Source organism: Gallus gallus, chromosome 13 (assembly GCF_016699485.2).
Source record: "Gallus gallus isolate bGalGal1 chromosome 13, bGalGal1.mat.broiler.GRCg7b, whole genome shotgun sequence".
Taxonomy (NCBI): Eukaryota; Metazoa; Chordata; class Aves; order Galliformes; family Phasianidae; genus Gallus; species Gallus gallus.
The window spans coordinates 2,589,978-2,616,538 of record NC_052544.1 but is presented as its reverse complement, the minus strand read 5'-3'; the positions used below and the strand labels follow the sequence as shown (position 1 = coordinate 2,616,538).

The 26,561-nt window shown below is 45.1% G+C and overlaps 1 long non-coding RNA gene across 1 annotated transcript in view; it reads right to left on the bottom strand.

Annotated features, from left to right (window-relative positions):
• LOC101748278 overlaps window positions 1-26,561 on the bottom strand; it is a 212,718-nt gene that overhangs the window by 128,457 nt on the left and 57,700 nt on the right. Inside the window, exons 6-8 of the long non-coding RNA XR_005839572.2 lie at window positions 2,848-2,971; window positions 1,154-1,231; window positions 382-463 (exon numbers count right to left, since the gene is read on the bottom strand). This is a non-coding gene — a long non-coding RNA (uncharacterized LOC101748278). The remainder of the gene's footprint in view (window positions 1-381; window positions 464-1,153; window positions 1,232-2,847; window positions 2,972-26,561) is intronic.

Here is a 26,561-nt window from a genome sequence, read left to right as displayed (position 1 = left end):
AGTTTCAGATGCAGCAAACACCACAGACGGTGTTGATCCAACAAGCAGAGCAAGCTGACCCACTGCTACAGGCAGGCTCTGCCCAGCAGCTGGGCACAGGGGCTGGTGGGCTCACTGCACTGCTAGGGCTGTTAAGGCATTAGTAACAACACCTAATGTAAATTGTGTACTTTCCATCATTTTGTTTACCTCAGAGTAATTACACAGTCACACTATAACCTATATCCTCCCCCAGTGGCCCCACTGTAGGAATACAGACTAAGCTCAGATATTTTGAATTACTGACATTAATAAAGAGCCTGAGATGCCCAGCTGCCAATTCCTATGAGAACAAAATCAGTGCAGCACACACAAACATCAACAGCAGCACCCACAGCTCACCCAGAAGGGATGACAGAAGGGCACGGCCCAGGACAGTTTCAGGGTTTCCCACCTGAGATGATGGAAGTCTCTGCTGCTCATCCTGTAACACAGAAGTACAGAATGATTTGCTGAGGGAAACACTCCATTAAGAAATCCCAAGATATTTCTCCACTCTCGAGTCTGTGCACCCCCCAGTATGTGGGGGTGGGTTGAAGACTTTTTTCAGGATGTTAAAACTTTCTCACCCAGGAACACCAATAAGCAGAAGTTCTCTCACACATACACTAGAGCACTAATGCACTGACTTTATCCCTTTTTTGCATGTTTTCATTTTCATTTGTTCAACCAGGGGAAATCACCATCTGCTATTCACTGATGCTGGCAATCTGCACTGCGTTCTCATACTTACTCTGAGTGCTGGAATAAAGGAACTCTTTTCGCTAACAAGCAATCCAGGTATGTACTTCCTTCCCTCATTGCCTCCAGTGGCATACAACAATTTGTTAAAGAATAACTGCCACTGTTACAGACTGGTATTGAAGAAGTTCTTCAAATTCCTTGACCAAATTTTTCAGATTTAGAGAATCTGTTGAGATCCAGAAAGAGTTCTCAGCACTCCACATATTTCCAAACTGACCCCCAACTGCTGCCTTGTGTCTGTCTGAATTGGACCTTAAGTTTCTACTAAAGCAAACTCCGTGAGGTGATAATACCGAATGATGCAAAGTGATGAACTGCTGAAACAGCAAAAGCATGAGAGAAGCACGTTTCAGGGGTTACTCTTACCTACCTCTCGGCAGCTGGAGACAGAACGTCAGACAAAGCATTTGCAAGCATTTCTTCTCATTGTCAAACTTTGAAAACAAAGCTGAAAGGTTAAGCAGAAGTGCACACCATTACAGATGCCCAGGACAGCAGTTAAACAAGCACTTTGACACGCCTTGAACTCCGAACATACGCTTCAGACCCAGGGATTTTTCTGCGACTGAAGTATGTGCTGAAGAGCTTTGCTGAACAGGGGACAGTTATGGGATTACACATCCATAAAGAGCCGATGGATGTGCTTGAGCACTTTATTGCACAGATAAAAAAAAATCAGATAGTTCAAATGTAATCACAGTGCTTAAGCTTCAAGTTCAGAAAAATTCTCCATAGTATGTTATTACAGAGTGAACGCAGGGTTTAATCTGTGCTCATTTTCTCTCAGCTATGTATTGCATTTTGGATTTAAAACATTTAAAACAGACTAACAAATTAGAACGATTCCAGCCCAACTACCAATAAGGCTTTCAGCTTTATCTGAGGCTTTTCACCTCTGTTATCACAGAAAAACCATTCCCACTATCTAAATAAGCTCAATATTGCCAGTCATTGCAGCATACTGTAAACACACATTTTAGCCTTCTGAGTCCAGAGGAGAAAAAAAAAAAGGGGGGGGGGGGGGAGGATGGGTGACGGGAAACCACACTTTAAATGTCAGACTGAGATTCTCTAACAACACAGTTCATGCCACAGCAGAGTAGGTATGGCTGCGTTCTGGTTTTATTTGACGAGAAAGCCATGCAGAATACAAAGAACATAGCTGGATAGCTATTCGGCTCCAGGAGCAGTAGACCTGCTTGTCTTAGACTGCCAGCAAGTGAAAGCAGCTGTGTGCACAGAACAGAGCATGGGGGCACAAGGGCAGATCACACCCCTGTTCCCCACAGGCGCTCCCCTCAGTAGCAGCCTCCTCTGGGGCCAAAACCGCACCGAGGTGACGGGACCACGTCTGGCAGCCTGCACAGCTCCACAGGCATGGCCTGCAGCTCCTGGAAGAGCAATGGGATATCAAGTACACCTCCTCAGAAGTTACTTCAGGAGGTATCCTTTGCTGCAACTCTTCTCGTGTTCATGGCACTGGTCATGGTCAGCCCCACATATCTGCAGTTTGGATCACTTCAGCTATGACAACAGTGGGATGCTACACACTCTCCATTGGTTATTTGCCCACGGATGGCATGGCCTACACAGCATCCTCTACAAACATTATGTGGTGAGGCTGTACTCTGCCACACTGGGAATAAACCAGCTCTGCAAGCCCACAGCACAGGGAGATGAGCTCCAATCAAAAGGGGGGCAGATTTGCATGCCATGATGCCTTCAATTCAAGCAGGGCTTGCACAAAACTAGAGCAATCCTAACTTGCTGCAGAAGCTGAACTAATCCCAAGGTCAAGCCATCAAAAATAGCTCCAAGTCGCACTTGTTTTCCCTTGATGGTTTTGGTTCAAATACAGCTTGGGCAGACCAGAAAATCTGGATCACATGCTTCTTTCTAAGCAACATTCTTGGCATTTTCTAAGACATTTTGAATTTCTGGCAAAGGAGGAAAAGTTGCAATTAGCATGCTAAGAAAGACACGTATGTGTTGAAGCTAAAGCATGGACTTTCATTGGGAACAGTGGCACTGGGCCACGGTGAAATGCTGATAGCACCACATTACCTCTATTAACTGCCAACGTTAAGTCATCACAGTCACATCCCCTGGGCAGGTCAGTGTTGGCTGAGACACACCAAGGCCACCAGCTCCTGTGGGGTGGAGGCATCCACGCTGATGGGGGACTGTCCTGTCACAAAACAAAGCAGCACTAGGATGAGCTACTTTGACATCTGCCCTCGGCTTGAAAAGTCTCTTCTGAGAAAGCTTTTTTGACTTCAAATGAGAGTATAAGTGGAAAAATATATCAATTTTCTGCCCAACTGAGATACGCAGATCATGCTATTAAGATGAACAGCACAGCTTCTCTTTCAACACTTGTTATCTAGCCAGTGCTACTCCTCATTCCTCTTTTCACCATGAAATCAAGTCCTTTGCAGCTGAAGAGCAGCAGGCAGAACAAAGTCCTCATGTTTACAGCTGCCCTTTCGCTGCAGTCACAAGCCAGCATTAGGGAAAAAAACCACTCACAGGGCTGCAGTGCACTCCTTCAGCTGACAATGAATACATTGCCTTCCAGTTTCTTCACAATATTTTACTGGCAGGAAGATTTAAGGGGGGTGAAAAACAGAAACACTGCAGGATGCTCAAGAAAAGGGAATTTTGCACTTGCAACAATTCTTGTGTTACAAGCTTGATTGAGAATTATGTTCTTAACAAACAGACCAATGTGTTCCATCAGTTATGCGTTCTGAATAAGCAAAAGAAAGCTGCTACAATGAAGTGAAGGACTAAACATCATCCAGCAACTTGGTGACAGAACCCTCCTTATGGGCACAGCAGAGGAAAGAAATGGCCTCTCACTAGAAGAATAACAACTAATTTGGGATTTGGAAGTCTGATACCAAAGCATCAGGGAGTAGTTCTGTCATTATTATTTGTTACATACACATAAGGGTAAGATGGAGACAAACCTGGAAGCTCCCAGGGCCAAGGAAGCTGGCATCCCAAAGATAGCCTGCTGCCAGGTCCAGCTCAAATATGGTGATCAAGAGCTGAAATTGAAGGGAGAAGGCAACTGCTACCCAGGTCAGCCCATCTCAGGTAGGCATGTGCCACTGGATACACACACAGCTGCTTCGCAGCTTTCCCATATTTAGACATGCCCCATCTCGTGCCCCAGAAAGGTAGACTAAAGAAGATACGATGCTCTTTAAAAGCTATTTACACAGCCAATTTTCCCCCCTCGATTTATCAGACCAAAAATTGCTGCCAGCCAGCAGGTAGGGACAAAGGTGGAGGCTGCCTGCCCCCATGCCACAAGCTGCCCAGGAGATGGTGCCAGGTCCCACAGCACAGGCACCAAAGGCACACTTCTAACACAGCCAAACTGTTTCCTGACATGGAGAGCAGCAGCTCAGCTTTCTTCTAGCCGAGCCTCTGTGTTGCTCAGCTGCAGTATTTTGTAGCACTACTCAGCCTCAGAGCCATTGCAATTTATTTACTATAATTTAGCTGAGCAGAAAGCTCCAAAATACAAGCAGCTAGAATGCCAGCTATGTGCCCAGCCATGGATAAGAAAATAATATAGCTGTTACTCCACCTTGATTCAAGATGTTGTTGTCAGAGACTCCAGCAACCACTATTTCCGTATCGAAACATAACATGCATCTGCTTTTCACCCTGCACAGCTCTCAAGGTCTAATTATAAAACAAACTTTCACTAAGTAATGAAAAATCATATAAAACACTGATTTCAAAAGATGTGTTAGTAGTGGCCATAACTTCTGTGTCATTTTTAAAGATTCCCTCCCTTTTGTCCTCCATAGTTTCGATCACACATGCAATTGGCTTTGACCAAGTCCAAAACAAGCACTTTGCATCGTTTACAAGTCAGGCATCAGGTACATTATAGATCCTGAGAAGTTAGGAGCAGACAATTGAGCTGTTATCTCCACATCATGCTTATGCTTTTTATTTTTGTCAAGGCTTTTCAGCAGTAACACAGCATTTCATAAACCTCTGGCAGGCCCTGGAGAGGATCTGGGTCTTTTACATGAGATAATGTAAGCTTTCTTTCTGCTCACTTGGAGCAGGTCGTTTTGGGAACCACCCAAACTCACTTCAAAATATTTCATCCGTGTGCCAGAAATGGCTTTTGAAGTGCTGTGCCCAAGCCACAGGCGGCTCAGTGCCAGCAGGCGCGAGAGCTGGAGCAGCAGCCCATAACAGGAAGCGTGTCAGCACTATCTGTCCAACAAGAGGGTGGGGAAGAGACAAGGGAGTGGTGCAGACACTCATTGAGTGGAAAATCATCTGACATGTCCTAGGTCTAGGATCAGATCATGGATGGGTCAAATGACATCCATTCAACTCTCGAGATCAAACAAGGCTTTATTCTTTCATATTTTTGGCCCTTGCATGCAAGAGCATGTTGTAATATCATGCTTTTTAAAGTGCAATATGCAGGAAATCATATTTGAAGGGTCTGGCATGTATGGTATTTTTACGAAGTTCACTTTTCCCTTTTGCTTTTCATCTGTTTTCTACTTTTTTTTTCCACCATGCGTTTCCTTCTGATTTATTGTTTTATTATTCTATTTTTAAAGTAAGAAATATTTCAACTTAAGAGTTTTTAATGTAACTCATATGAAAATTAGTGATGGACAAACCTCAAGCTTTTGAGAGGTTTGATCTGGTTAGGAGAAGCATCCAGAAGTTCAGAGGCTTATCCAAAGCTAATCTGAAAATGTCCAAACCTCTTCGGTCTAGACAGAGGCACAGCCACCCATTGGCTCAGGTCTCCCACCACTAACTGGGCTCGCCTCTCTCACTGCTGCTCCCGCGCCGAACATCCAGGGCTGGTTTTTACCAAGTCCTTGCTGAAGAGCACACAAGATACACAAGCACACCGCTCGCCCTAGACAAAAACAGGGCTCTTGGGCATCTATTCTGCAAAACAACAAACAGATGTTTAGGTCTTACAGGAATCAGAGCAACTTAAAACACATGCCTAAGGCCCCTGTTTAGCAGTAATGGTTTGCTGAATTTGGGCTCACAGTACGATTCCAACTTGTTGTGTTCCTGCCCTCCTGCTGTCATCACTGTGCTCTGAAGCTAAGATCCAATGCCTTAATGCACCTTACATAACAGCATCTATTTCATCAAAGACAGAGGAAGGAATGTCTCAGTTCTGGATGTCACACACTAGTCGGGCTGGTAAGGATAGACAACGTTTCTGTGACGGCTTCATAAAAGCCTTCGTGTATCAGCCTTGGTATCACCTGGAACTTGTTCTATTCACTGTTTTGAGGGGTCAGAGCCTGAACTCTACTAAAAGACCAAATACCATCATGAAATCAGGTACACCTCATACAACCACACCAATAAGGTTCCTTCACTAAATTTCAGTGGTTCTCAATATTCTCTAAAAATAAAAAAAAAAATCCAAAGTATCAAATGCCAACACTTTTCTCAGTATCACAACATCTCCGCCTTGCCCATCTCCGGCCAGCAGGACCACATTCAAAGCAGTACAAACCACAGCTCCACAGAAGTAGCCTGAAGTTATGTTTAGACTTGTCACAAGATTTGCAGGTCAGAGCTCAATAAACACTGGCTCAGCACGAGTCACTCACAGGGGCTCTGCTATCACCAGCACCTGCCATACATCAAAAATGAATGTGTCGAGGAAACTGAACGCACCAGCACATAACTAAGAATTCCTCATGACTGTCAGCACTGAAAGGAAAGCAGGCTGAAGAGAAACTCAGGTAAATCCATACAAGTGGAGAGGACAAAGGACGTGGACTGATCCTGGACTCGTTAGAGAACAAGAGCCTTGACAGGAGTAATGGATTGTACAGGTAAACAATGCAGAAGTCTGGAATGGTTTTTTTCCTGCAGAAGATTCTAGGGCGTTTCTCATCAAGAAAAAGGACAACACAAAGAAATCAGGATGGAAATAATGTGAAAATTCCTTCAACGTGGCCTGGCATCCTGGGGCAAAGAGAAGACACCAGGATAGGACGAGAGGACTACCAGTGTATGGAGGTGCCACAGAAAAACTGGCAGGTAATGAAGTCCCTGCTCAGATACAAACTGCTGTGTGAGGTAGAAAGTTGATGGTGACGCCTTCAGCCAACGAGGAGCACAGTGGGAGGGCGAGGATGAGGAAGGATGCCATCTGCAGCACAGACATACTCACCAGAGGCATAGCCTAGCTCAGAGCTACAATTCCTGTGAATTATAGTGACTATAAGGTTTTATTTAACAGTTCTGTGTGGGACAATTCAACTACTTCAAGCTCTAGCAAGTTGCTACTGATTGATATATCAATATGTCTCAGCGACCTCAATGGTTTACAATCTTAAAAAAAAATAAAGGAACATTCCATCTCAAATAGCATATAATCAATCTGCAGAATTTAATCCAGCAGGCAGTCCTGTGGCCCAATTCTGTGCTGGCAGTGCAGTCTTTTTATTAGCATTCGGAACATTCCCAGTTACACATTAAAGCACTAAGACCTTTTACCACCTGGATTTGGAAGATTCTCTCCTAGATTTTATTTAGAACTTTTAGCAGAACTGGGGAAGAGAAGCTGATCTGTACACACGTTTTTCCTGAGGCTTTCACACTCTTCTAGAAGTTCAATTATCAGCAATACCACTAAGTAGCCAGAGCGAGCAGATCAGAAGGACAAGAAGCTACAAGTCTTGCTCCACTAGCTCAGAGAAGTGCTATGTCTTTGATCAACATACAGCCTACCGCTCACAGAAGTAAAATAAAGATCTTGGTACTGCTTCTGAGTTCATTCACATCCACTGAAACTCAGAACAAACAGACTGGTACAACAGATATGGAAACCTGCCTTTTTCCAAGGAAAGATAAATTAGAAGAGGGAAAGGGCAGAACACTGGAAGTCTGATGGGTATTGTTGTGCTGCCACCCATAAAGCACATTTCCTCCCTGCTCAGTGACAAATTCTGTTTATCAAAGGGATTTATACACAATTCCTCCACATGGGAAAAGAACTCAGCTTCTAAAAGGGGTCTGGCTTTATTTAGGGAGCTGTACACCAGGAATCTAACATTCAAGGCTAGAAAAAGGAGATCCTTAGGCAGATTTCAACGCTTTGTCAACAAAAAGAGAAATAAATGCTTGAAATGGCAATGACTCCAACCTCAAATTGCCATTGCTTTGTTCTGCTCTTTATTTTTCAAAACAAACAAACAAACAAAAATTCATCTATTTCCCCTCTTCTTATAAGCCATTTTTCTGGCCATGACGTCTTAGAAAAACTAATCAGTATTAGTTTTCCAACACAGCTTCAGTATCAATGAGCCATGTTATGCATTTGACAACACTGCAGATTTACTCCCTCTCCTTGGAGCTATGGGCTGCACCTATGTATCTAACTGTACACCATGGTGTTGTGAGGCTCAGGAACTGCACACTTCTCCACTCTTTATCCTCAAGTGGTGTCTGATGCCATACACAGGATAACAAACACGGCTGTCGAATTCCCAGGATGGTGTTGTGATTCATCTATACTCAGGCATTCTGGAAGACAAGCATCTGAGACTGGCCAGAAGTGGAGCGGAACCACTGTTTGCTGAGGGCTTTTTTTTGCAAAAAAATACTTCAAACATTCTTCATTTTTCCAAAGATCAATTCAGCTTCCCACTTCTTTCTCTAAAGCTTTCCCTCTAAAGTGGATAACGTTTATGTCTGACCCTGAAATTCCACGTGAAATGAATTACACACCCAGTGATTTGAGCTTCCCAGAACAATAACTGAAAGACAGTTTGGCCTTCTTAAAAGAGGTGATTTGCAAGTCTGGATGCATCCAGGAGTGCCTTATAAGGCAGCCCACCAGACCTGCTTGCCATGCAGCCCAGTTAACCACGCGCTATCATTCCTTAATTTCAAAACATCAGTCACACCAATGAGATGATTTCCGCAGCAAACGCTGACAACTATCAGCACTTCCCTCACAGGCAGGGCGGCTGCAAGGCAGTCTGGCCAGCGGACTGGAACAGCCCCAGGGGCAACACAAGCCCCAGAACCCTGCCCTGTGAATGGGGCTGAGCCATGATCAGAGCCAGAGACCCCCAAGCCCAGTGGGGAGAACCACCAGCTGCCACAGATTCGGGCACAAAATACACAGCTCCCACCTAGGAGTAGAGAAAATAAAGAAGCAGCTTCCCCTACCCTTAGCCAACTCCTCTCCTAGTTTTAGAAGTGAAACTAAGAGTTCAAATGCCATGAAAAATGGGAAGAAAAAAATCATCTGGTATTTCCCAGGCAAACCGCTGATATCGTAGACTTGTAGAATATCCCAGCTTGGAAAGGACCCACAGGGATCATCAAGCCCAATCCCTGATGACACACAGGGCCACCCAAATGCACGCAGTCCTTCAGCACCAGCAGCTCAGGGCCGTGCCCACTGCCCTGAGCAGCCAGCGCCATGCCCACCACACTCCGGTGCAGACCCCTTCCATAACATCTACCTGACCCTCCCCCAGCACAGCTCCATGGCATTCCCTGGGCCCTGTCGCTGTCACAGACAGCAGAGCTCAGCGCTGCCCTCCGCTCCCTGTGAGGAGCTGCAGCCACCACGATGGCTGCCCTCAGCTCCTCTGCTCCGGGCAGAGCAAATCCGGGGACCTCAGCTGCTCCTCATACACTGTGTTTTCAAACCACTTCCCATCTCTGCAGCTCTCCTTTGGATTCTCTAATAGCTTTACGTCCTTCTTATGTTGCGGCCCCCAAACCTGCACCAAGGGCTGGAGTTGAGGCTGCACAGCAGAGCAGAACAGGACAGGAAAACTGCTTCCCTCACTTCCCCAGTTCAGGGCCTGATGAGCCCAGGGTACGGTTGGTCCTTCTGGCTGCCAGCACAGATTCAATTTACCACCAACCACAACGCCCAGATGCCTTTTCTCAGGGCTGCTCTCCAGCCCCTCCTCCCCCACTCATCACACACAGTCAGGGCCACCCCATCCCAGTACAGAGCCCTGCTCGTGCTCTTCGCCATGCAGATGGGAACCAACCTCACATTTGTCCAGATCTCAGAGCAACATCACCACCCTCAACAGAGTCAACACTCCTCCCAGCCTAGCATCATCCACAAATTTGCTTCGTACAGCTGCCAGAACTTTATTGGAATCAACAGTGAAAATATTCAAGAGAAAGGACTTGAAACAGAGCCCAGCAGAACCCCACTGCTGACAAGTAGGACAACTGTCAGGCCATATCCCCTCCTCACACAACACTGCCATGCTTTGGTTGTCAGGGGACATTCTTCGGATCACACTGCCAGGGACTGATGATGTCACGAGCCACGTCCCTGCTGACTGCCATAGACACGGGGACCCTGACAACAGAACACCAGTCGCTGACCGACTTCTGTCGAGGAAGCACCCACCTGAGAGCAGGAGCTCAATAAACAGATCCTTCCCCTACACAGTGGGAACTGTCGTGGAGGAGGATGAATCCTCCTCCGCCAAAGAAGCGGAGGCTTCTGGAGAGCAGCAGTGAGCCCAAACCAATGAACGCAGACCCACCAAAGGGCGACGTCGAGCCCATGGAGGTGGACCTGCCTCCAGAGGACGAACCCATGGAGGTGGATCCGTCTCCATCAGGCCCAGGCAAGCACTATAACAACATGCTTGCCTGGAGACGTCGCTATATCCGTTGGCGGCGCAGCAGGGGCTCTCGTTTTCCATCTTGGTGTTGAAGAGTCACCATCCACCAGAGAGCCCCTGGGCAGCTGCTGCTCTCCAGAACCCCTTCTTCCCCATCCCCCATCCGCATCCTTCCCCAAGACTTCTCACCTCTTCTTCCCCAAGCCCTGAGGAAAAGGGCATGTAAGACTGTGATAGGATGATAACAGCAAGGTAGCAAAGTCTTGGCTTCAGAAAATGAGAACGAGCCCAAAAGGAGCAGACACAGAAACAAAGGAAAAAAAGCTGCTTACCTTTGGAAGGCCTCAGGTAAGGCAGGGATCTCAGGGAAGAGATGCTCTTACCTCCACTGCCAACCCTTAAGTGAGGTATGGGAAGGGGTGGATCCTGGCTTGATCCCTTCCAGTCACTCAGGAGCATTGCTTGCACCTGAGCTCCCCTGGGATGGCCCTGCCTTCCCACCAGGTGCTCAATCACTGCTTCAGGCCATGACTTAGCATTTCCATTACAGGGCAGGACTGGGATTGGTGTCCTCTTTGCTTCTGCACCAAGACAATGAAAAGAGTCCAGTGGACAGCCCTGAGCTCCCCACGGCCTCCAGATGAGACCTCAGGAAGAGGGTAGGACGGGGACTGGAGTCCTCTAAGCTTCTGCACTGGGATAACAGGAGTCCAGTGGATGGCCCTGAGCTCCCTGGGGCCTACAGGGGAGCCCTGAGGAATAAGGCATGGCTGACAATGGTGTCCTCTATGCTTCCGCACAGGGACAATGGGAGGAGTCCAGCAGACAGCCCTGACCTCCGTGCAGCCTCCAGGGGAGCCCTGAAGAAGAGGGCAGCACTGGGACTGATGTCCTGTCAGCTGCTGTGCCAGGACAATGGGAGGAGCCCAGCAGATGGCACCGAGCTCCTGCAGCCTCCAGGCAGCACCAGAGAAGGTCCAGAGGCAGCTTCCATTGGAGAAGCAGAAGACTTTGGTTTGGACAGGAAGAAGGACTCGCGTTCAGCATGAAGGTCCATTCCAGCTGCTCCACTGGGACTTTTGTGTCAAACCAGGACAAGAAGCAATTCAAAAGGACAATACCAAATTGTAACGATAATAAAGACCTAAAGCTCTTTTCTAAAGCCAAAGCAGTCAGCGCCTCTCCACTGTCAGCACTCCTAAGTCTGCCCTGGGCCTGCCGGGTCCCCTCCGCTCTCCCCACAGGGAACGGCTCTGCCCCGCGGGGTGAGGCCCAGCACAGGCCTCAGTACCGGGGAGGGACTCGGGCACACGGCAGCCTGGCAGGCTGCGGGCACGGCCTTTGCTCGGCACCGGACAGAGAGGGTCGACAAGGGACAGAGGGCCACGGCGGTGCCCCTCGTGTCATTGCATGGTGGCCCCGACGTACAGGAAAGGCCTCGGCAGCGCCGGGTTGGCGGTCAGTGCGGAAGGGCTGTCGGAGCTTCAACGCCACGTGTGGCTGGCCAGGCCTCTGGCTGCGGGTGGGTCCGGCGCTGCAGCACTACAGCCGAAAGACTTCCGGCACGAGGCTTGGCAGGATCATAGCGCTGTTCTGGAAGGGGCTGTGCAGTCCGGAACCGCCATCTCGCACAGATGACGCTGGACCACGGCTCGGGATCTGACCTGAGACCAGCCGGGCACACTGAGACTTGTCTGGGTGGCATCATAGTCCCCCTGAGTGCCTTTGCAGTGCAATCCCTGTGCTTGAGAACTGATCTCAAACACAAAACTGGAACTGTGCTGCTCAGGCAATGGGCCCTCCACCTGCAGTTTGGTTCAGTTGGGTTTGCAGAACACAGCCTACAACTGCAAGGCCAGATAGCAAAGTACATTAAAAATGACTGCATAAAATAAAACCCAAAGATGCCGCCAGAGAAAACTGAAATGGTGTTTGCTTTAAGCAAATAAAGGGAGAACGTACTGAGAAACATCAGTGCTGTGAATTCTGCTTTACTTGTCCTTACTGCTCCTTTGTACAGCTGAAAAAGAAGATTGCAAGGCAAAGGGAAAGGCCTCTCTGTCAGCCTTCTGGTTTCAGGTAGCTGACACAGCTCTGATGGGCAGTACAGCAGCGTGCAGCTTCACCCACCTCATCCATGTGGCCAAAGCAGAGAGCGCTGCCCAGTTTTTAATCACACCATCCATCATCTCAGCTTCCTTTTACTCTCCAGCACTCCTCTTCCCATGCACCACTCAAATCACTCCTCCTGTCCCCAGAGTGCATAAATTAATTTGTTTCCTTTTTCTGGCTTCTTTATTTCACAGCCTCTGGAGGGGACACGACAGCCCCCAGCACCAGCATCCTTTGGCTCTGTTTTTGTTTTGCTATTACACTATCAAGCAGAAAGAATGATAACTGTTTTAGAGTGGTGTGATTTGAAACTATTTCTTAAGTATGAGGACTGTCATTACATCCATTGTTGCTATATAATTTATTATTTCAACATACCTACTAACAGAGCAAGGCTACGTTTTTCAAGCACCAGGGAACAATGAATTATGTCAGCCCACCCAATCAATGGCTTCAGGGCACTGCTCATTTAGGAGGGATAATGAAAACAGACAGAAAGCATAAATCAGGCATGTGGTAAACTAAAGGAGAATGCTTTATATCTTCTTCTAAAACTCACTGCAACAAACAGTCCCTGATTTTTGTCTGAAGTGTCCACCGCTGCCCACCCTCATGCACCTCCTTGGATTGCTTTGTTTCTGGTGAAGTCAGCCCTTCCAAAGCACAAGCGGGGCTCGACTCAGCAAAGCTCTGGATCAGCTTCTAGTAATTACCATATCTACTTAGATAGGTATTCAGAGATCTAACTCAAGTGCATGAATGTAAGGTCAGACTCTCAAAAAGCAAACAACATCCACATGATTCCATACGTGCCCAAAAACCCACATGGCCTGCTGGCTATTGACAAGGAAACTGTTGGTAGCCCAAAGCAAACAGCAATGGAAGCTGTTGTGAATGAAGGCCACAGTAACTACAGAGGAAGCAGCTCTTGCATATTTCAGTGCTACACCAATGAATCTGACTCCCTGCATCCCCTGTGCTGCACATTCAGCTTTGGGGTTTTTCTACCTTTTTCTAGAGGGGCAGGACTTCTGTCCCATTTTGCAAGGTACGTTCAAGTTCTTTTGCTCCACACACACCAGTGGCTCTGCCAAGTTCAGGGGGATCGTCTTTGCTTAAGTAAAGCAACACAACTACTCCTGTACTACCTAAATGAGGTCAGATGTTTAAGTGTCTGGCTTAATAGGGTCTCCCAGGCCTTCTCCTTGGCATCACCTCTCTTTATCATAGTCTGTGCTCACTACATATTTCCAGAGTCCCAGCTAACTTCAGGAAGAATTGCATGAAATTGCATAGCTTTTACTTTCAGAAGTAATGCTACTAAGTAAACATTAGTATTTTTTTGAGTAAATGTGACACTTCCAATTATCTAATCTTTCTCAAATTAAGATTTACCCTATACACTGAATTTAAAGGTTGCCAGAACAAAGGAATCTTTGCACACAGGAGGAACAGACTCCTGCATTACCACAGTTTTGAATCAGCCAGGTGTTATTGGAGCCCTAAGTGATCATTATTGAAGGTTCCTAAGCACGACTTAGGGTAAAATGCTCCTAAAACTAGCACAGAACTGACTTCTTTTGAGAAGCTTCACAATCTGCAAAACATTCTGCTACTCAGTTCAGCATCCACAGCTCTACAACAACCGTTTGCTTGAATATTGTTAGGTACTTTTTTGGGGGGAGAGGGGGAAGAGGGAGTGAGTTTTTTTTAAGGTTTACAATACAACTAGTTCAATACATTCAATGTGAGTTGAGCTTTAAGTATTTTGAAGCTCAATGATACTTTAACTTTTACAGTGGAAATGCTCTGGCTTATATCATAAGTATCTCTCACCTTCTGGCTCTTCCCTATACCTCAGGCTATGAAGTGTTCTGAAGAGTTGAGATCCCTAATTAAGCATCACAGGTTTAGAGTTGAGGGACACGTATTCAGAAGATTTCAAGGCTCTGTATACTGAGGTCTCATGAGATTATACTGGCAAACAATTCACAGCAAGAGTGGCACGCTCCAGGAGTGTTGAATACTGACAATACAGTTCCACCTGCTTTTTGCAGATCTCTGCAGACCTCCAGGACTGCATCTCTCAGATCAGAACTGCAGTTTTCATGCACATTTGCAGGGTTTGCACCTTTTACTGGCCCTGTGAAGTTATAAAGGCAAGTTCTTTCACATTACTGCAAAAAATATTAACACTGACAGGAAAGACATTTGCCTAGAGAAAATCAATGAGATCAGAGGAATTAATAACACCAGGGATATACACAACCTTACCAGGTACGAAATACCCTCACACAATCCGGCCATTGTCTTTAAAAGCTCAACGGGTATCTGTATTGATTTATCCCAGGTGGAAGAAAAATCCACGGTAACCTCCATCTGGTACAAGTGTGTTCAAACAGATATTAACGAGGAAGAGTTTTTCTTCTGACTGATGTGCACAATGAAAGTGCAATTATAAGCAGAGAAATATGGTACATCCAAGAGAACATATGTTTGAATTGTGATGGATCGTCTGTGACACTAATCCCTGAGTACAACAATCAGACTATTGACTAATTATTGTAATATGATAGAAAATGAAGCAAGCAGAACCTATCTGGGACAGTGAAATCATAGGCTTTTCACATAGTCTTGCAATTTGCTACCTTCTCATATTCTGCCGATCACTTGCCAAGACAAATCAGTTAAAATCAACGGACCTGGAGCAGTGTAACAGAAGTTTGGTGTGTTCTTCCTAAATGTAAAATTCATTGAATCTTTTGTTTAGTTTTAAATATACTGACTCTCGAGAACTATGAAGCAGACTCTTTCCAAACTGGAACTCATTCCTGAATGTCTGAAGTTTAATCCAGCTTCCCAGAATGGGACAGGCTATGCTTTCCATACAGAAAAGGCAGCAGCGGATGACAATGTAAAAAAAAAAAAAAAAAAAGAAAATCTAAAAGTGCATATAAATTTTGATTTTGGGGGAATGATCTTCAAAACAGATTTTAACCTGCCCTTTTCTACCTAATTCTGATGCTAAGTTCAAATCCTTCTTTATTCAATATGCTCACAAAGCATCCGTTGGGACCCTCATCCCTCACCTTTTCTGCCCAAACTGAGCCTGGAGTGTTATTCTGATCCATATTAGTTAATCAATCACAATCTCCACCCTTACAGGATAGCTACACGCTTTGGTATTTTTCAGAATTCCCTCAAAGGAATTTCTTAAGTTTCCTTAAGGACACCTAAAAATGGCAAATGATCATATATTTAGAGGACTCCTTAAGATCCTCTCCCCCATCAGGTTAAACATTTACAATTACCATCAAAGGTCATTTGGATATTCATGGCAAGTCTTCTGCTTGCAAAACCTACATCCCAGTTGAACACATCTTCCTGTACTGCTGCTAACATCTGATGCTGAATTTGGCAGAAGCCTCATCTCTACACTTTCAATATCAGTTGGCTAATTAACATTTCCTAGAAAACCATTCTGCTCAACCAGTGAGTTCAGCAATCAAAACAACTCTTGCAACCCCTGACTTCTATTTCCTGCAGGGTTAGGAAAAACAAAGGTGGAATATTTCTATAACCATGATATTTATTTCAAATGATCAGTTCCTTGTAGAGCTGAACTGTCCAACAGTGATACTTAAAATATTTCATAGAGAATGAACAATCCACACCATGCCACAAACATGGAAAGTGTGACTTCTGAATGAGGTGAGGTGGGAAGAAAGCTGCTCAGGTGCATTCCCAGCACTGCCGCTGATTTGCAGTACAGCCTCAAGCAACCTGTCAGACAGCTCACAGCATGGATCCCAAAAGTACATTGGAACTCTTCCTGAAATCAAGGATAGCTTCTGATGCTCACCCAATCTAAGAATTCAGCCATCCACCATAGACAATGAAACTTCTCACATCTGCAGGAAGAGCAATGCATCAAAACATGCAGAGAACAAAAGCTCCCTCTAAGTAGTTGCCTTTGTTAATGACAATTCTTGTGGTGGCTTTCCATCTGCAAGTAACAAATATCACCATCTCTACTGACATGGAAGAAAAGAGAAGACCCGAAAGAATTTTTTTGTATGCATGTTTGTTTTCTTTCAAACGAAACAAGAATTTCAAGCAAATCAAGGGAGATGCTTCTGACTGACCTTCATACAAACCCAACAGTAACAAGGGTAAAACATCTCCAGTGAGAACTGGGCAACTTACATCATTAATGTGCAGAAAAAACAGATTTGCTTTTCTGAGCATCCTCTTCTGAAATGTGATATAGAGAGACAGTGATGAGAAAAGGTGTGAGTGATACAAAATGTCAGCACAACATCAGACTGCACCAAGTCATTTAATAATCACCCAGGTCCTCGATCAGAGAAATGTGATCAAGGTTGTGAGATTCACAGTGCAAAGTATACATTTTCAAATGTGCTGATTGATAAATTCTGTTTTTCTTCTAGTACCTTAGAACTACAGCAATGCTTTCCATACTGCAGAAAGCAACCCTTTATTTCTTAATACAATGTATGGTACTAGAACAAGGAATTCAAGTCTGATCGCTGTATTAGGCACATTCACATTTAGCACTTACAGCTGGAAGAATCCTAAAGGAATTCCATGGATGTACTTGTAACAGTTAATTCTTCTAGATGTAGGCTCAAGTCTAAAGTCATGCCCGGATCTGAGTGCTGCACACTCCATAACTCAAAGCACTTGTACATCCCAGCCTTGGGCTTCAGCCAGTTCCTATTGATGGGTCACTACTACTTTGAACTCAGCACAGATGAGTCCATACGTAGAATATACATTACAGTGGTCACTCCATACTGCACTCTCTTAACCCATCCTGTTCTGCTATCAAGCATTTTAACAACTAGTGTATTATGCCTTAGAAGTAACTGCAGCTCAACAGTAAATTTTGACAGCATCTCTTGCCATGGAGGTGGCATCAAAACTGCAGTGACCTGACACTTAGCCAGGGAACATGCAGGTAACAGCTCGTTCATACTGCACAGCCAGGAAAGACAGAGAAGGCAGAGAGACGATGCATGTTAAGGGAGCCACATCAAAGTCACAGAGCTGGTGAAAAAAATCAAGAGCAGATTTAGAAGCATGGGTTCTCTGTCAAAGATGTGTGAGGCATAAATATGTACTACAAGGTTGCTGTGACTCTGCCTTTCTCATTTCATCAAATGTAGGAGGTCAGATAGACTGGTAACATTTTGGCTGTCTGTAAACAACGCATGTACTGACAAGAAAAAGGACAGGCATGTCCCATCATACTGCTCGGTATCCACAGGGGAACAGCTCCCAAGACAGAAATGGAATGCTCTGCTGCCAGAAAGAGCTGCATGATTAAGAGCCTGAGGTCTGCACCACTCCCTGTTACTCTTCAAACCAGACCCCCATGCTAGCGAGCACAGAGGTACCAAAGCTGCAGAGCTCTGGATGAAATACAGACTGCACATGCTCCTCCTTCTCTCTCAAGGGGATGGCAGGGTTTGACCCATTCTCACATGGGGAATTTTTTATGCCTTTTCACTGGAAAGCAATTTATCCCTATTTCCTGCTATTTAATCTGAATGCTGTTTATGCTTACTTTCCCCAGTTAAACAGCCCTTGTCTCCTTTTTCTGGTATGACCAGACCCTATCAGCTGTACATTCTCAGTTTCAGGAGCATAGAGAGATTTTGCTATAGCTGCAGTCAGCTACACTTGGTTCCTGGCACCCATAAGCATCTTCAACATGCAGAGAGCCCACCAAGGCAAAGCAAGCTGTCTGGTCCCCTCTGGCAAGCTGCACTGACTGATGCACTGGGGATCCAACAGCAAGGCACCTGAAGGCTTGCTCACCACATAGAGACTAGAGGGAAAAAAAAAAAAAAGGAACAGAATACATATATGTACTTTCCTATCTGCACAAGATCAGCAGCACTACAGACCACTACGCACAGCAAAGCTGAATCAAAACATCTGAAGATCCTCTTCTGCAATGCACAACCCCTGGTCTATCAGAACAATAAACACAGTAGCTAAGCCATAGTAAAGCATAGGTAGGGTGGGCAGACAGGGAGCTGGAGCTGTAAGCTGTGTGCAGAGGTGGCAGAAATCAACTTCACCCTTCTAAAGGTAGCAGGTACGCTGATGTAGATGAGCTAAGCACTTACAGACTGCAGAATGGCTGTCAGCTACTGCAGCACTGTGTAGAGAGAAATTTGTTCCTATCCATAAAAACTGCCTAATAGGGATGTAACAATAGTTTCAATTACCAATGAGCGACTTTTGCTCTGATGAGGCTTTTCTGCGTCCAAAACAAAGTCTTTTCAACATTAGCATTAATGAAGCAGCAGCTGACATTTCTCTGTCCCCATTCTCCTCCTCCCCTGTTCTCTTGATAAGTTGTTTTTCAATTCATCTCGTACTTTTGAAAGGCACAAGAATGGCAGCTCTCAAGACATCTCCTTTATCTTAACAAGCAACAGGATAAAACCCCCACAACCTACCCCCGTTTTTAGTTCCAGTACTTCTAGCGGAGTTTGGGACTTCCACAATTTCAACCTGTTGCTTATCTACTGAAATGCCAAAAAAGAGCCAACACTAGTGGCACATTCTGCACTGATGAATCGTTCTTTCAGCTACTAATTTCTTGTCCCTTTATCCCTTTTCTTCTCATGTCATTTGCCCCCTTTCAGATTTATCAAAATGCACAGTGTTTGCCCCAAGCCCTAACTGCTAGACAACAAGTTTAAAACAAAACCACTGCCAACCTCTAACTCTGAAACACTCAAATCCAATTCACCCTGCAAGCAGAACACCAGCTGGCATTGGAGATAGCCACCTCATTCCCTTATGCTATGGATAAGCACACAGCCTCAGCTGGCTCCACTCCCCACACAGCAGAGAGCTCTGTCAATGCAGACCTCTCCCCAAAGGAAACATCCCAGATCCACATATTTCCTATTCAGTATTTTCAGTATCTGCCAGGCTGGAGTGCAATTACGAAGGACTACAATTAGCCCAGATACACTACCTCTTCATGGAGCCTGTAAAGCCTATGCAGTTGGATGCATGGATGGCCTCAGGAAAAGAACTAGTTGCATTCACAAACTAGCAAGCCCATGCAGGAGTTCAGTAAAGGAAAAAGCAGACACATTTGTTCATCACTGCAGAAAAAAATAAGTAGCTATTCTCTCCAAAATGGAGGAAAACAAGAGTGCTAGAAGAATCTCTGCCGTTTAGTTACTCTTATTAATATTTGGTTTGATTTCTTGTTTTAAATCCACATTAGAAACTACCAACTCTTTCCCCTTCACCAAGTGTTGGACATTTTCTGCCACGTTTGTACAACACAGTTTGAACCCATGCACCTACAGGGAACGGGAGCATCTTCCAGTTGTCTAATGGCTAGAATCAACAGAAAACACACTTCCTGCCCTAGAAAGGCTGGGATGACAGAACATACGTTGGTGAATAAAAACTAATAAAATAAGAAATGAATAAACAAAGACAAAACACTACCCTAAATAATCTTGCCCATTTGAAGAGCAACTTTACTATGAGGAAACAAAACAGGAAGCAGGAAATGGACTCGTCATGTACAGGTGAGAAAAGCATGGAGGTCCCACTGCCTCTCTTCCAGCTGAGGGGATTTTTGTCTCCCTCTGCTCCTCCTCTGAAGGTCCACACGTACTCAAGGGGCAGATTTGGGGGAGGTTTTGCCCAAACCTCTATGCGTGAATATGCAACAGTGCTGAAGCCCAACCCAAAGCAAATCTCTGTGTACCTCTGTACATGAGAGTGCAGAGGTGTACCTTCCACCTCTGATACCTCTCCCTGGATTTTAAGCTTGTATAGTGAAGTTTATGTTGCTGGTTGCTGTGTTTTTTAGGTTGCCATAGAAACCTTCAAAAAACTGACACTCTGACCTCTGCATGCAACAGACGTGGTCCAGAGCCTCTAGAAATCTAAGGGAAGGCTGCCATGCTCAGCCCCTACTTTTGCATTGGATGATTATTCTCCAGGAAGGAACTAAACCCAGATTGGGCCATTCTGGGAGGCACGCGGTGGAGTAGAAGCCTGGTGCTGCCCTGAATCGGGGTACCACAGCCCTGAGGCTGGAACAAAACAACATCTGGCACTGAGCCCTAGTTTTATTCAGGAGACTACAAAGCATACCAGGGCACTGGTGAAGCACATCCGTTTATATTTGAACTCAAGTGTACTGGCTCTCTCCTCTATTTTTTTGGGTGGAAAGGGAAACTCAGTGGGTCATAGCAGGGTAATCTCTTTTTAATGTAGTGTGCTGTGCAAAATCCACACAAAGCCAGCCAAAGCAAGACAGATATTAATGATATTAGCTTGCCCACGTACAAAAATAAGACATCGAGAGTGTTATTAATCTGCCTTGATGGCTTTCTCAACACAGAACCACTCCAAATTACTAGGTCTGTTAAAAAGGACAGAAAGAATATCAGTAGAATTAAAATGAAATTTTCCAATCCTGTTGTGTATTTATTTTAGATATTTATATGGTCTCCACTACGTCAGTATCTGGACTTTGTACATTTTTAACATAATTTTTCTATGTGGTAGGAAAGCATTTCCCCCCATTTTGCAGATGGGGCATTAAAAGAGCGAGCAACTCGCCCAGCATTGGCAACCAGAAGTACTTAATTAACATCAGGCTTCAAAACATGCACCAAAATATCATCTTAAAGCCATGAGTTTCAGGAAGAAACAGTACATCTTTTTGCATTTGTCTTTTGTTTGCTGAACCCGAGGATGCTTCTTGGCATCCTTTTGTTGCATCCGTTCTTGTTTTGCTCCCAAACATCTCTGAGGAAATAGAAGATATTTTAAACAAAACAGGTGCACAGAGGCATGTGGTTTCTGAACACAAGTAATGGGGAAAAAAAACCTGCAAAAATGCATTAAAAAACAGCAACATTCTTGTTGTGCCACAACTGCAATGAGAAACACCAACCTGAGGCAAGCCAACATGTTGAGAAAAGCTGTTCAATATTTACACTTCTTTCTGCACCTTATTGCTGTATATTCTACTACATTTTTCTGCCTGTACAAAGCACCACTTCTGCAGCAAACATGAAAATGAAAACCACTTTGAAACCAGCATTATGGATGCTGCTGCAGTGCTAGCAGTGGGACACCAGGCAGAAGCCTTGCTGCTTCCAGCAAGACCCAGCCACCCAGCACAACTGGTCTGGGCAGCAGCAAGAGAGAGCAAGCCCCAGCTTGTCACAGTACACAAACATGTTAGCAAACCAAGTGTGGATCTATTTGTATTACATGACATGTGGAAAGTTCTGAGTTTGGTGGATAGCTTAGAGAAGAGAAGGCTCTGGGGAGACCTCATTGCGACCTTCCAGTACTTGAAGGGAGCATATAAACAGGAGTGGGAAGGCTGTTTATGAGGGTGGACAGTGGTAAGACAAAGGGAAATGGTCTTAAACTGAAATAGGGGAGGTTTAGGTTGGAAATTAGGAGGAAGTTTTTCACTCAGGGGGTGGTGACGCACTGGAACAGGTTGCCCAAGGAGGTTGTGGATGCCCCATCCCTGGAGGCATTCAAGGCCAGGCTGGATGTGGCTCTGGGCAGCCTGGTCTGGTGGTTGGTGACCCTGCACATAGCAAGGGGTTGAAACTCGATGATCATTGTGGTCCTTTTCAACCCAGGGCATTCTATGATTCTATGATAGTTAACATATGCTCTGGTGCACGGGACCTCAACGTGCACAGGTACAGCAGCAGCCTGATTAGACCTGGAGGGAAGCACATGAGTTGCCTCTGGGAGCAAGAGAACCCGAGAGCCTTTTTCTATGAAATCTTACACAGTTACGTGATACAAATGAGCAAACAGATCCTCAGCCTTGTGCCAACAAGTTCCCTGGTGTTGCTAGAAATAGGCTCACTTCTCAGAAAACAGTATTTTCATAATCAGAACGAGGAACCTTCTGGTGAAAACATGTCTTCAAGTGAAAGAAAAAACAACAGTGAAAAGTCAATAAAAAGTCACAGTAGTTCGGCAGGGATGTATTTGAGCTTAAGTGCAGAGCAGGTTGAGCTGACCAGTGCCTCGCACAGAAATAACTGCAAGACGCAGACCCAAGAACTGGGTTCTAGATAATGACCCATGAACAAAATGTAATAATGCTCCAGATTTTTAATTTTCTCCTTTATAAGGAGAAGTCTTATTTCTTCTGCTTGCTCTCTGCTTGGAAGCTCAATGTGTACACCAATACCCAAAAGACTCACCAAAACACCACGTCGTGCTACAGACAGGGCTGCATGGCAAGAACTGATTCCTCCTTATCTTGAAGTGACCACCAAGGCAGGCTCAGAGAGGACATCCTTTGGGGGCATTGGACACAAGTCCTGAAGCAGCAGGTTTTCTCACGTCATCCAGTGAGATCCCATTCGGGATTTTTCCTTGGCTGACAGAAGATATATTCACACATTTAAACTGCTGCCTGCATTTACCCATGTGGCTTACTGTTTCTTTACACAAATGCGGTTTTCCACTGTTATGAAAACATCTACAAAAACAATAGAACAGTTACACCAAGTCACTTGAGCTGGAAGGTCTGGTAACCACAATGAAGTTAATCTGCCTGGGTGTCAGCTACCCTATCACCAGCTCCAAAAGTTCTGAATGCTTAGGATTTTTTTTTCCTTTTTGCTTCCAGAACACTCTGATGTCAAACTGTCTCATCCTCTGACTTACTGGAGGAAATAAGATAACTGCTTTCCTAATGAAAGTTAAGATTTTGATTGCATTTCTTGCTTTATAAGGAGAGTCATTAAGGAGAAGTAGACTTGCAATTAACTTCCTACAGAATCGTTAGTTCAGTTTGAAGGGACTCACAAACCCTGTCGAGTTCAGCTGTCTGAGCTGAGAATTTAGAGCTGGCATTATTGAGACACGTACCTTAATGCAGTAAGACACGATCGTCCAGGCTCACCACATCTAAGGAGAAAATACACTTAGTGTTCACACCTAATTTCCAACCCTAATGATTTTATGACTCTCTGGATCTTTATGACTCTCAAGAACAAGTCCCTGGACAGGCCAGTGCTTTCTGCAAAGGTGAGGAGCAGTGTCCTGGGTCAGCACCCTCCTGAGAGGCAGCTGCTGCCACCCCCCTGCTGCCCTGTGCCCAGCCCAAGGGACTCATCCCAGGCCGGCGTGCTGCTCCTACCATATGTCTCTGTGTGCTTTCTGCCCCTGCCACAGGGTCCTGTGACCCACTGCAACACCAGTGAGGATGGCCTTGTGGGACACTACAACGTATTGAAAGGCTGGATTTCTGGAGCTGCTTGCATGACATTATTTAGAGAATGAACAAGGACACAGAACAAGGAGCAAAGAACGAGGCTAAAGGATTTTGCAACTCTCTCCACACCCAAATTCAGCATATCAGAATTAATTCCCATAGAAACGCTTCCTGCTTTGAGCACGAGGGCAGCTTCTCCTGTCCCGCTGCACACCTGCTTGGTGCTCAGCCTTGCACAGGCTCAGCTGTGGGGAACAAAGCACCAGCCTGGGTTTCAGGTCCTAACAACCCTGATCTACAGCCAGGCAACCAGGTCCTCCCATGTCATTAATTGTACTGTAGTCTCTACGGACTTTAAAACAGCCCAGTCTTCGAAGGGGGAGCTGGCAGGAGCCGTTAAGTCAAGTAATGCAGGCCTTGCCAATTCAATGCACAGTGCCCAGCAGCTTCCCACCTCTGCATACTCCCAGGATCAGTGCTTTGACATTTGCTTGATACTTTAGTCCCTAACCAAAGTGAATCTAAGCTAAACACCACCACTAGTTCTGCTTTACAACTAAATCCATTAAATTTACAGATAAAATATTAAGTTTGTCATGTAGTCACCACGCTCATATGAGGCCAAATTCATGTCACCTGGAGAACACAAATATTTTCAGTGACATCAGTGTGCTTTTGACTGAACACACAGAAAATAATACTTCGGATGGCCAGGAATCTCTGTTTCAAAAATGATTTAACAGCTTAAATTTCAGGATGGGTCACAGACAGCAACTCAACTTTCTCATCTATTGCTCATCATTTCTCAGAGTACATTACAGAGACAAACCCCTCACTAAGAAGGGATGCAGCATTTACCAGGAGCAGGTATTTTGCTTTTTCTGAGCAATAGCTGGTGTTTTCAGACCATATGGTATCCAAATGCCCCTTTGGAAACAGCACTCACTCTCCTGGGGCAGGCGTGCACATACACCTCATAAAAAAAGACTTGCAAGTCAAAATCTGCTATGATTTGGAATGCAGGTCCTTTTCTGTAGATGCTGCAGAGCACGAGGTGCTCCCCAGATGTGCCTATTGTAATAAAACACACTTGCAGGACCAGCAACCAACCAATTCATTATGGCTTCCCACTTATGTGATCGCATTATAGAGCACAGAACCATTAGGGTCCAAAGGGCAGGTAAGGGAGGCACGGCTTGCTATTAACTCTTTTTCTGCTGGATTAGAAGTGGGTTGTGCATATGGGTCATGGAGACAGCCCAATGGGAACAGCTATTGCACAACTTCACTAAAACACAGAGAAACTGAACCTCACTCCAACATGGTTGTAAACTCTATTAAGCTACTGGGGCTGGAATGTCTTCCATTTGGGCACAGAGGGCCAATAGAAAAATTAGCTGTGGAAATATCATCCCTCTTCCATCCTTTTTGGTTTTTCTTTTTTGTAAATGAAATACATCTGTTTTTTTATGGGGTTTCTGTTGTTGTTCATTTTTGTGAATGTGTTTTGTTGGTAGTGGTGTTTTGTTGTTGCCTTCCTCCCCCCCCCCCTTCATAGTCCTTTCAGCCCATAGCTCACTCCTCAGGTTTTGACTTCAGCTAGAAGATGCTCACAAGCCATGGCTGCACAGTCTGACCTCTGACTAATCCCACACTCCTCACCCTGGGAAATAATGAATGGCAACCAACCTTTTGTAAACACAGAAACCTGTGTTAAGAGCAGTCATCCCTGAAATATTACTACCAACAAAACACACACGTAAATTACTTCAATTGGTAAATAAGGACGAGACAAGAGTTGTCAAAACAAAGGGAGTTGTAGTAGATTTACTAAGTTCTTCTGCTGTTTAACTCTGCCCTAAGTGTAAAGAGGGATATTTTTGGAAAGTCTTATAAAATCCATTCAGCTGTTTCTGAGGTAGATGAATGTGGAAAGAAAACCTCACAGCTGTCAACCTTATTTTTCAGATTTTTTGTGTGTGTGTACTCGGATAATTCAGAAATGGCTTTGATTTAAAAACTCCAGACTTGGCAAGGGCAAATGGTAGCCTTGACAGACAAACGAGTGCTCTGTTTTCAGTTCTGAAATAACCAACTTAGGGTTGTTTAAAACTGGCTACAGGAGCTGACAGCACCAACAAGGGTGCTCCACGATCATGCCTGGATGTTGGAAGCTGGAGCTAGCAATGCAAGTGCTGAAAGACAGGAAGGGCCCATTTAAAGAACAATCTCCTGAATTCTGCTCTCCCTGCTAAGTCCCACACAGCTAAATATCATGCAAAACAGCATCTTCTTGAAACTATACATTTTTTGTTCATTAATTTTGTGCTTTTTCTTTCTATATTGAAATACAATATTGTTGGCAGCCCTGCCTGCAGCAGGGAGGTTGGAGCTTGATGATCTCTGAGGTCCCTTCCAACCCAAGCCATTCTATGATTCTATGATAATATTAGTAGTGGACATGCCAAAAACCAACACATTCAAACTGGGCAAAACTGCTCACTTGCGTGATGAAGCAGTGCCTGGAAACCAACAACTGCAATGATTGGTCCTAATCTGCGTTCGTTGGATTTCCTTCCTGGTAAATGGTGTCTGAGTCTTTTTACACATAACAGCACCGTGTGTTGAACACTCATCTTCAACTTAGCATCCAAGATGGTTTTTCTGTTTGTATAAATGCCCGCTCACTCAAAAAATACAACTTTTGGTCAAGCACAAGTGCCGAACTCGATAGGTTA